The 11694-nt window shown below is 41.8% G+C and overlaps 1 protein-coding gene across 1 annotated transcript in view; it reads right to left on the bottom strand.

Moving 5' to 3' along the window:
- ERAP1 (endoplasmic reticulum aminopeptidase 1) overlaps window positions 1-6673 on the bottom strand; it is a 39441-nt gene extending 32768 nt beyond the window's left edge. The window contains 1 exon segment of the mRNA XM_011989424.1: window positions 6597-6673. The gene's annotated coding sequence lies outside the window, so the exon portion shown is untranslated.
- Between the last annotated feature and the right edge of the window lie 5021 nt (window positions 6674-11694).

Genomic DNA, 11694 nt, shown 5'->3' with positions numbered 1-11694 from the left:
CAGCCCCGGGACCGAAAGTGAAAGTGGAGCCCGGGGAGCGGCAGGCGGGCGCGGAGAGGCGCTTTGGCCCGAACTCTAGCTGCAGGCGGGGAAGCCCCTGGCTAAGGCGGGAGCTGGGGAAAGGGTAAAACGGAGTGGGGCCGAGCGAGGGAGTCTGCAGCTCCCAGGAAGGGAATTGGTAAATGAGCGCTGCACGCCAGGGAAGCTGCGAGGTTGCGATGCGGGGTATCAGGCGTGGGAAGTGCACGCCTTTCTGAACGCGGGTGTGTGTGTGTGGTGTGTTTTAAGATGTTTTTTGGTTTTGCCTTTGTTTTTTGTTTTTTGTTTTTTGTTTTTGCTTTGTTTTTTTGTTTTTCGTTGTTCAGCGTTGCCAGGTTTAGGCGAATGCAGGAAAGACCCAGGGCTCAAGTTGCGGATTTAGGGCAGGCAGGCGCTGACAAGTCCACTAAGCCTAGACGCGCTCGACGCCCATTGGACTCGCTGGGTGGCCGTCATCTCGCCCCTGCCAATGGGCTGAGAGCTCTTGGCCCGCCTCAGAAAGAAACAGAAACCCAGAAGTACTCTGTTGTGGCAAAGTGCTGCACCCTCTGGGGCTTCGGTGGAGAATGACTACAGTGGGAGATGCTGTAGAGGAGAAGGGTGGGTTATAGGTGGCCCCCAGGACTTTCCTGCACTACCAAAGGCCACTGTACCCCAAGGATTAGCTGCTTCCCGCATCAACACGTTCCCTCTGATTTTTCAAAGTAAATGACCTTTTCTTCACTCCCCTTAGAACAATTAAAGCTGAATAAAGTGGCCAAAAAGACCATCTTTAAACAGTTGAGGCTAAATGAGGTAACAATCAAGAAAACACAAACATTAAAACACCAAATGCTACAAGTTTATTACTGAAAAGGGGTCCTGATCCAGATCCCAAGAGTGGGTTCTTGGATTTTGCGCAATAAAGAATTTGAGGGGAGTCCATGGAGTAAAGTGAAAGCAAGTAATTAGGAAACTAAAGGAATAAAAGAATGGCTACTCATAGGCAGAGCACCCCCAAGGGCTGTTGGTTGTCCGTTTTTAGGGTTATTTCTTGATTGTATGCTGAAAGGGGGGAATTATTCATGCCTCCCCTTTTTAGACCATAGAGGGTTACAATGGCATTTGTAAACTGTCATGGAGCTCGTGAGAGTGTAGCAGTGAGGACCAGAGGTCACTCTCATTGCCATCCTGGTTTTGGTGGGTTTTGGCTGGCTTCCTTATTGCAGCCTGTTTTATCAGCAAGGTCTTTATGACCTGTGCCTTGTTTCTACTTTCTATCTCATTCTGTGACTTAGAATGTCTAACTTCCTAGGAGTGTAGCCCAGTAGGTCTCAGCCTTATTTTACCCAGCTCCTATTCAGGATGGAGTTGCTCTGGTTCAAACGTCTCTGACAATTTGGTGAGTGGACCATGGTCCCAGTGGGAACAGGACCCTTTTCATGGCGGTTCTCAGACTTTCTCCTCCCACTTCTTATTGGCCTTCCCTTTGAGAACTTGGGATTCCAAGTCACTGGAACAGTATTTCTCTTTATTTTTTTCGATATTATGTTTCCGTTTGAAAAATATAATGTTTCGTACTGCCTATTCTCTCTAGTCAAGCACATTTTATAATATAAAGATTAACACCCTGTTCCAAGACTCAACTACGGTGGGATCCAGGGAAGCTTTTTCACTAAAATTCAACAAGAAATGAGGACTTTGAGATCTGGTAATTTCTGCGTGTTCAGAATTTGACAGGAGGTATTAATGGATAGCGTGTAGCCTCCAAGACCTCCAGACATCTCTGAGTGCTACCAGTTTACTCAAGATGAGACCTCTTTGTCCAGTAAATGTGTGCATTTCTTTGCTTTTGTATTTATATTTTTGAATATGATGGTTTTCCTTTTGCTTCTAGTAAAGTTTTTTGTTTGTTTGTTTGTGTGTCTTTTTAAATACATATTGAAAGTCCAGCTGGCAGAAGTGAATGCACCCAACAGGCTGGAGGTTAATACAGAAGACAGCTGAGGAGACAAACAGGACAATGTCCTGAATGGATGTGGGCAGAAAGCAGTTAAAGTGTGGGCAAGAAGAGAGCTGAGACCGCCACCCACTCTACGCTGTTTCCCCAAAAGCTCACCCTGACTCAGACTTTAGCCTGTCACCCTGGCCATGATTGTGTCTTCAGAGTTGAAGTGCACTACAAAGAGTGATGAGCCAGAGGATTTGGCAGCATTCACTTCTAGTTTCAAAGCCCTAGCAGGGATGTAGAGGAGGCAGACCTTGGAGTAAGGACTTTAAGGAGTCCTAGTTCTAGAGCCTGTGAGATCAAAACAGCAAATTACCAAACTTAGAAATAGTTAGAAGGAGGGAAACAGAGAGAAAGATTACCTAGGTTTATTGATTCCCTACCAACTGTTAGATACTGCTAAATGCTAGCTGTACGTGCATGTGTGTGTTTATAATTTGATCTTTTCAGCAACCTTGTAATGTAGGTATTATGCTTTATAGATGAGAAAAATGAGACAGGTAGGCAATTTGCTCAGAGTCAAAGAGAAAATACACACTACTTCTACTCACATTGCATTGGCCAGAACAAGGAGGGGTTGGTAAACAGTAATAATATTGTGTACCATATAGTGTATGAGGGCTGGTTGGCCGGTTGAGCCCATCCATTGCAGAGGCTTCTCAGTGTCCTTAGTCTCAGAGGTGAGCCAGAGGAATAATAGAGGTCCTCCTCAGGCCTAGACCAATGACATACATACCACTTTGAGCTATTACTGATCTACTTTAAAAATATTGAATTCTAGATATTGTCAAGTGATGTTCAATTTTGCTGTAATTGATTGATTCAGTTCTGCTTTCATTAGCTTTTAGTCAATTAATGTCAGCATTTGGCTCATTTCTTCTGTTTTGCTGCCAAGGTGCTCCTATTTTAATCATATTACCACTCTCCTTTTTGATGTAAAATCTCATCCAGAATCATGGTGTAGGAAACAGACAAAAGCAGGCCTGCTCTTATTAAACAGGGCAGCTCCACCCAGTCAGCCTTGCCCACTGCTACCCGGCCCCTCCACACACAGTGTGGTCCTTGAGACTCTTCCGTAGGCTCCCAGGGCCTTAGAACTTAATTTTTTTAAATGCCAATTTAAAAAAGAATAATAATGCCGCTCATTCTTGATATTCTTGATAAAGAGGATGACTTTTTCCCCCCCTGTGCCAAGTTGCAGAGCAGGCCTGCTTAACAACAGCAATACCATCTCATTAATAATCAGAGACAGGGAAGTAGATGCCATGTTAAAGACTGTTCCGAAGCAGGCCACTGAGCTCATATCAAATAATAAAGTCCTCTGAAATGTGGCAGCTTGAAAGCATTTACATATCATCTATCTCATGGAATCCTCACATTGTACTTATGCAGGTGGCTAGTAGCTCCATTTTTCTAGAATGAGGAAACAGGTTTAGAGATGTGAAGTGACCTACCAGGGGCCATATGGAAAAAGCCTAGCTTAAAGTGAAGCCAGTTCAAAGGACAGCAGGGCTGATGGAAACAGAGAATACCTCCACTAAAGCCCTCAGCTCCAGCTGTCCTGAGCAAACCCTGTCCTTAGACTTTCCATTCAAGAGGACCAATGCTCTCCTTTTTTATTTAGCCAGTTGGAGACAGTCTTCAGAGAGAGTCCTGTATTACCATATGATAGACGACTATGGGAGGGAGAAATGTATGCCAGACTCTGTAGGAACAACTCAAGCAAGTTGAGTGACCGTAGCTGCCCTTGAACTTCTAGAACTGTGGATCCTGAAGAACATTCTAGGTGCCACGAGGACTGATCACATGTTTCCAATTTCCCCTCCCTCAGGCATTTATTTCACAAGATACTGCTGCCTAAGGTAACCTGAGCATGTTTCCAGTTCTTGTAGCCTTACAGAACCCAGGGAATCCACCTCTCCATCTTTCCTCAGTAGGTGACAGTGCCCATCTCACTGCTCTCTAGCCAGTCTTCTCTATTCCTGTTGCTTTTTCCTTTGCTCGTGTCAACAAGGAGGTAAGTCACCATGACATATTTCTTAAATTTGTATTTCTTTCATCACTAATGAGACTGAACACATGCGCTGAACATATATTAATTCGCTGTTTTTGCTTTGTGTTTTCTCTTTTGAGAATTATATGTTTATGTTTCTTGTCCATTTACTGGAGAATCACGATTCAGTTATATAAAAATTATCTATAACACAAGAGAAAGCAATGAAATTTCTTTAAAATGCAAAATGTCACAGTCAGTAAAGCTCTACTATTTCAAAGAAAACCCACAGATGTGTCGATAAATCATGTCAATTTTTTAAAAATCCAGATCTATACCTGTTATGGTGAGTCATTTGAAATATCAGAATTTACTAGATAGAATTTACTAGATGTGTCAATCTGAACACACTAAAGCAAACCTTCGTTTAGGAGGCTTTATTTTATTTATGGCTCCCTCTGCCACAGCTATTTCACGAAGAAAGAATGAATTATCCAGTAAGGAGTGAACATGATCTTTGCATATGCCTAAAGGAACGATAAAAATATTGGGATGAAAAATAGGTAGATTTGTTTATGGTTATTTTTTGAAGGACCATGGTGTTACGCTACTAAATAGTGGTCTTGCCTTAGCTATGATGAATATCTGTTGCAATAACTAAACATGGGAAAAATAACTTTTTTAAACCTTAGTTTCTAGAGGGTTAGTGGATTTTATTATATTGAAATTAAATGAGCTATGATACAAAGGAGAAAAGGAAAGAAACGAATAACTTTGTCGATGAAGTTCTGTAAATATACACAATTGGGGCCTGAAAAGAGAAACTCATTTATGCTCATCCATACATGGCAGTGTGAAATTGACAGAGTTTGGCTTAAGTGAAGTCTGTGGTTCTAGGAATGCTTGCAATTTGTTGGAAAATTAGATTGTAATTACGGAAGAAATGACTCAAATGGTCTTCAGGTCACCACAGCTTTTCTTTTTTTTTCCTTTCCCAACTCTTCCTAAGAGACAGTTCTCCTTATCTCAATTAAAATTGTGGGTTTGAACTAAGTGGTGGGAAGTGGAAGAAAGAGACAATATCTTACCCCTATAAATCTACAACACTCCCTTGGCTACCCTGGTGCTTAGGAATGCTGACTTTATCTGTCCTTAAGAAGCTGTCTAGACCATAGGAGGAACCCTTGGTTTTATTTACAAAGCTATCTAAAGGATGAACAAATCAAGTGTTTAGAGGTCCTTTGAGATAAAGAAATACTAGTTATCAAATTGAAGAGAAGGGCAACAGTTTAGGCATAAACATTTTAAAATGCAAGATAATCTAAGCCTTTGTAAAATTTTAAGAGTAGTCTTATAGGCAGGTTTAGGGAAATAATTAAAAAGACCTCTAGGCCAGGAACAGTGGCTCACACCTGTAATCCCAGCACTTTGGGAGGCCAAGGCAGACAGATCATGAGGTCAGGAGATCGAGACCACCCTGGCCAACATGGTGAAACCTCATCTCTACTAAAATACAGAAAATTAGCCTGGTGTGGTGGTGCGTGCCTGTAGTCCCAGCTGCTTGGGAGGCTGAAGCAGGGGAATTGCTTGAACCCAGGAGGCGGACGTTGCAGTGAACCAAGATTGTGCCACTGCACTCCAGCCTGGCGACAGAGCAAGACTCCATCTCAAAAAAAAAAAAAAAAAGACCTCTATGCTAAAAACAAGTTTTGATCACTCATCTGGACTTGTTTGGCTCCAAGGGTTATTCTGTACGTTTTGTTTTTCCAAGCAGAGACTCTCATTTAACTACATGACTGTGGTGGCAGACACTCCTAGTAGCCCACCCAAAATCCTCTCACCTTTTCTTCTTTACTAACAGATGCTGATTTGTTTATGCATACCTCAGCAAAATACCTAGATAAAATACCCAGCCTCCCCTACATACTCCATTTCAGGTGACTGTGTTATTATTTTGTCTTATCCATTCAGATGTAGGTAGAAGTTTCTTCATAGAAATATCCAGAAAAGCCTTTTTTAAAAAGTAGAGAATCAGCTGAAATCCACCTTTGTTCTTCACTCACTGTCCTGTAACACAGATACCTGGAGATGGAGCAGGCATCTTACAACCATGAGGATGAAATCCACTCACTAAGAATGCTAGAATAGGAAGACAGAAGGAACCCCATCCCCACTGACATCTTGGCACTGCCTCACAAGCCCTGGACTGCCTGCATAAGGCATCTTCATACATGAGGAAAATAAAGACCTTACCTTACTTGTTTAACAAACTGTAGTCAGCCTTCTGTTATCTCCAGCTAAAAGAAATTCTAAAAGATAGCATTACAGATCAAGCCATAAAGAGATAATTCATTTCAAATATGTGTTCTCATGTGATAATTTTTTTAGTGAATCCAACTGTTATGGTATTTGTTTAGGAAGTTTTCCTCATCACCTTTTACTATCTTGTCTAAGAAAATGGCCCATTTCCTTCCCTTGGAGGAAACAGTGTCTCTTATTGTTAATTGTATTAGTTATCTATTATTGTATATCAATAATATGACATATCAACTTAAAACAACACATTTCTTAACTCACAGTTTCTGTCGGTTGGGAGTTTCTGTGAGCTGCAATCAAGGTGATGACTGGAGCTGCGGTCTCATCTGAGGCCCAGCAAAAGGGAAGGATCTGCTCCTAAGCTCACATAATTGTTCCAGCATTCAGTTCCTTATTGACCATCGGATTGAGAACCTCAGTGTTTTGCTGATTATTGTCTGGAGGCTTCTCTAAGATATGACTAGTTCCTTGCCATATCCTATGGGTTAGAAGCAAGTCACAGGTTTCTCTCACACTCAAAGAAAGGAAATTATGCAAGAGAATGAATACCAGGAGGCAAGGATCATGGAGGCAACTTAGATTACATCTGCCACATTAATGTTACTGCACATTGAAGGTATTTCTATTATTATAATCTTAGGATTTGCATAGTCTGTGTTCTTGAGGCAGGGAAGGAGACATATATCAAGAAAATAACTGGTGGCTGGATAATTGGGAAGAAATTACAGAAGTGACTAGATTCTAGAGATTAGAAAGATTTCGTTCTTCATTGAGCTGAAAATAGGAATATCTCCCAAATAAGGAGATATTCATGAGAAATTAATGATGGCTGAAACTTTCCCTGATGGAAAAATGAATTAGCTTCTGCTCACCGGAAGAAGTGATGCCAAATTCAGGAGAAAGAAGGCAGCCAACATCCTGACCAACAAAGAGACCAAGGCCCGATAACTGGATTCGAATATCGGTGAAGAAGATGATTAAAGGTAGAAAGAGCCTTTACAGTCTGGAGAAAATAGTATAGGCCCAATGGAAGCCCAAAGTCGAGAGACTTTTAACAGAAAGACAAAGGAAAAGGCGTCCTTGGGACTAGGGGTCTCAGCAAGACCTGAGAAGGCCTGAGAGCCACAGAGAAGCACTACAGATATAGCTGAGTTATCCGGGCCTAGCACCAAATATTCTAGAAAGACCCAAAGTACTAACCAGCTCTGACAGCAAGACCAGCCTTCTCAAACTTCTCTACCTCTGCAGAAGTTTGAGAATCTTTGGCTCATTTTCATTACCTAACTCCCAATCCAGCAGGACTAAGAGAAGGGAAAGAGACCAAGACTGAGTGGCTGGATCAGCCAAAGATGTCAAAATTCAACTTCAGTTAAATTAGCAAGAATTCTGGGCTTTTTTGTTTCTGTAGCATTGTGTTAGATTTGGTTTTTTCCTTGGTTTTCCAATCCTGGTGGTAGATCGCTAAACTTTTATAAAATCTGTGTGAGTTTAGCATTCTGACTGTTCCCATTCTAAAAGATGAAAATAGAAAACTCAAAGTAAAAGTTTATATCACTCATTTGATCTTTGTAAATGCACTGCTAAATAAAACACCCAAACTATTAAGGTGGTGGGTTTGTTTGTTTGTTTGTTTGAGATAGGGTTTCGCTCTTGTTGCCCAGGCTAGAGTGCAGTGGTGTGATCTCGGCTCACTGCAACCTCTGCCTCCCGTGTTCAAGCGATTCTCCTGCCTCAGCGTCCAGAGTAGCTGGGAATACAGGCATGTGCCACCATGCCTGGTTAATTTTGTATTTTTAGTAGAGAGGGGATTTCTTCATGTTGGTCAGGCTGGTCTTGAGCTCCTGACCTCAAATTATCCGCCTGCCTCAGCCTCCCAAAGTGCTGGGATTACAGGCACGCCCAGTCATAAAGGTGTTTTTAATTCTTTTTTTTTTCTTTCCTGTTTTTGTAAGCAGTAATTTATTAATAGATGCAATAAGTAAATTGAAGCAAAAAAAAATACATCAGAACAACTTAAGAAACTTGCTTAACAAAAAAAAAAAAAAAAGATTCCTGAGCCACACACTGAAAAATTCTGATACTGTAAATCTTGAGAGGTAAATAGACACATATATGTATGTGTGGATAGACGGATGGATGGATGGATGGATGGATGGATACATGGAAAGATAGAGATCGAGATATAGCATAAACTTCAGGGCAAGTATAAGCTACTTTTGGGAATTTGGGGGAAGAAAAATTATTTTATCACTGTTGTACTAGGAGCAAAGCAGATTTTCCACACGTTAGCCAGAAATGTGGGAGAATCACTAAACCTCAAAGGGCCAGCACTCAAAACTGGGTAGCATCAGTATCAGTTCTGGATCCTAGAAGAACTATTGGAAATGATGCAAATAGAAGAGGGAAGAAAGGTAGACAGAGTCTGGACTCAGCTTCAGTTAGTTGACAACTATCTGAATCATTCCCTTGCATTCTTTCTTAACAAATTATAAACGTGAAAATTGCACACTTGGAAATTAAAATATGTGTAGGTACTGGAGGGAAAACACAGAGAGGAGTTAGGGGCTGGATAGGCAGATAGAGAGGGAAGGTCTCAGGAGAAGGGACAGAAAGGAACAATGTTCAGAGGAACAACTGCAGGGCAGCACCTACTCCGCCTCTGCAGCTAACAGGAAGAAATGTGGTTAAGACCTTGCCCTTATGCCAGGATGTTGCTCAGCAGGGACTGTCTCAACTTAGGCACAGGTGCAATAAATCAACCTAAATGTCCTAAATTTGACGGAGCTCCCTATAATGCCATTAACATAATATTAGCATTGTGGTTTTAGGCACCCCCCGCCATGGGTTTCACTTAGGCATTCAGGGATGATAACCAGTTGGAGTCATTTTGGTCAACCTTAGGCACGCATAGATGTAGTACCCCAGGAGGGAATTTTATCCCTCCCATCTGGGCAAAACCCACAGAAGACTTCCTGACTTCTGCCACATAAAAGACACAGAACACAGACATCTTACTGGCAACCTGCTTTCAGGACTCCTCTCTTCACTGAGAGCTTTCCTTTTCCTTAATAAATTTTACTCTGCCCTACTCACCCTCCGTGTCTGTGTGCCTAATTTTTTTGTAGTTGTGAGATAAGACCCCAGACCTCACCAAACTCCAGAGTCAAAGGCAGACTGCTACAGCACCAGAGTGGCCATTCTGCTTGTGAGTTTTGGACTATAAATTCTCAGTTGGCAAAAGAAAGGAACTGTATAGTAAGGAATTAATAAGTGTTCATTGTTTAGAGAGTACAGACTCTAAGCGGAAAGGAGGATTACATCAACTAGGACACTTTTGAAAGGTAAAGTGAATGGTAACCTAAAGACTTGGGGTTGGATGAGCGGACAACCAGCATAAATCAAGTCTCCCCATGGGCAAAGCCAGGGGGCACAGAAAACCATTCCTGCTAGGCAGTCCCAGGGCACAGAGCAGGATATGGGTGAGAGAAGGGTGAGGAGTGGACCTGTAGGGGCCAATGGAAGACCTCCAGCCTCAGCTTGTTGAACCACAGCAGGTGTTTCCTATGGGTCTAATTAACCAAGCATCAGTTAGCAACTGTGATCACCTAATTCACCTGCTCATCAAAAGCAACATATAATGCCAACCTCATTTCGTGTTTTGTATCCATGCAATTACAAAGAAGGAAAAGAAAAATAACACAATCAAAAAGGTCAGTGACATTTAAAAACTGATTTCTATGTTGTGTCAGGGTTCAAAGGCAGAGCACAGAATCACTCAAGCTATTTAATCAGAAAAGGATTTACTGCAGGCTATTACATAACTTACATAATCATTGGGAAGCCTTAAAAAATACACTAGACTGAGCTTCCAGAAACATATCCCAAAACTGCAATGCAGACCTTGGCTACCAGTGAAACTGTTTCTCTTGCCATGATCCAGAAGCCATCTGCTAAACTGAGCAGGCTCTGCCACAATTGCTGGCTCCAGAACCATACCATGTGTACCACAATCTGTCCCCACAAAATGAATACCTCAAGCGCTGCCTCTCTCCCTACCGGACTCAATTCCAAATTCAAGTCTCCCACCTAAAGCACATCCGGAACCTAGGAGCAAGGAGTCTGGAAAATAAAGTATTTACTTTCCAGGCTCTGCAGTGGTGCAAGAAATTCTGAAAAGCGTTTGGAAGAGATGCTGAGTGAGCCAATCCCAGTATCTGCAATAAATGTTAAACTGTACTGAGGCTGAACAAATAAAAAAGAAATAAAGCAATTATGAGGAGGCCTCGAGTAATGTTGATTGTAATTTTGAATAAAAAATAACAATTGGGCTACCAATTGTAGATTTAGATTATGAAAGACACAGGGCACTTGGGAGTGAGATGAATATTTAACATTGTGACATAAGCATATTGCCAAAAATCAAGTTATCATTTGGTATATTTGGAATGTGTCCAGGGGCCTTTTTTTCCCCCCTTTTGCCTGCTCAACACGCCTCCCTTTCCTCCTGTAAGTGAATAATCACACTGCTCAGGCTCAGTCTGAGATGAACACAGCACCTCCACTCTCTGGCCACTGTGATGAGGCCAAGGGCAAAGCCAGTCCAAGCAGACTCCCAGCCCGGGATTGTTCTGGCTGAAGCTAACAGGGAAGCCTCTTTTTTTTCTTCCTTTATGTTTCCAGCACTGTACAAATATGGCCCTAGAGTTAATGGCTAAGTTCCCACTATGCGTGATGGCTGAGAGAATAACCCCAAAGAAGAAGGAAAAGGAGGCCAAGCTTGAGAGGCTTTTTTTGTTGTGCAGGTTTTCTGAGTTCATCCTTAATTAAGGCCTGGGACTACCTCTTTCCTGCAACTTTCTTCAATGCCTGAGGCATCCAGAATCCATCCCATAAATCCTCCCTTTTGGATAAAGATAGTTTTATTGCGGTGAGAATCAGTAGCATTTAGTTTTAAGAGTTGTAACAAATAAACCACAGTCTCAATCTTATAACTTGCTATTCCACTATTCACTTAAAGGAAGGTAGTTTCATTTGTGTTCCGTGAGAAAAGTGATATTTTTTTCTTTGCTTTCCCATACATTGTTTGAGGTCAACTTAAATGCCAATGAAGCCTAAACCTGAACTGCATTTCTGACCAACAGATTTTATTTTAATGATTTTGTAACATCACTCAATTTCAGGTAAGTACTCACTAAGAACAACTTCATTTGTCAGAAGTCTCATTGACAGCTGCTACCACCATATCATCATATTTTCATCCTGTAGACAATCACCAGCTGTGTAGACTGGTGAGTTCCAGCTGTGTCACTGACAATGGGGAAGAGCCAAAGAAAAATTACTGTGAGACCAGGAAGGGAGG

This window comes from Mandrillus leucophaeus, unplaced genomic scaffold (assembly GCF_000951045.1).
Source record: "Mandrillus leucophaeus isolate KB7577 unplaced genomic scaffold, Mleu.le_1.0 Scaffold353, whole genome shotgun sequence".
NCBI lineage: Eukaryota > Metazoa > Chordata > Mammalia > Primates > Cercopithecidae > Mandrillus > Mandrillus leucophaeus.
The sequence above is the reverse complement of the archived record's forward strand: the minus strand, read 5'-3'. Positions and strand labels throughout refer to the sequence as shown.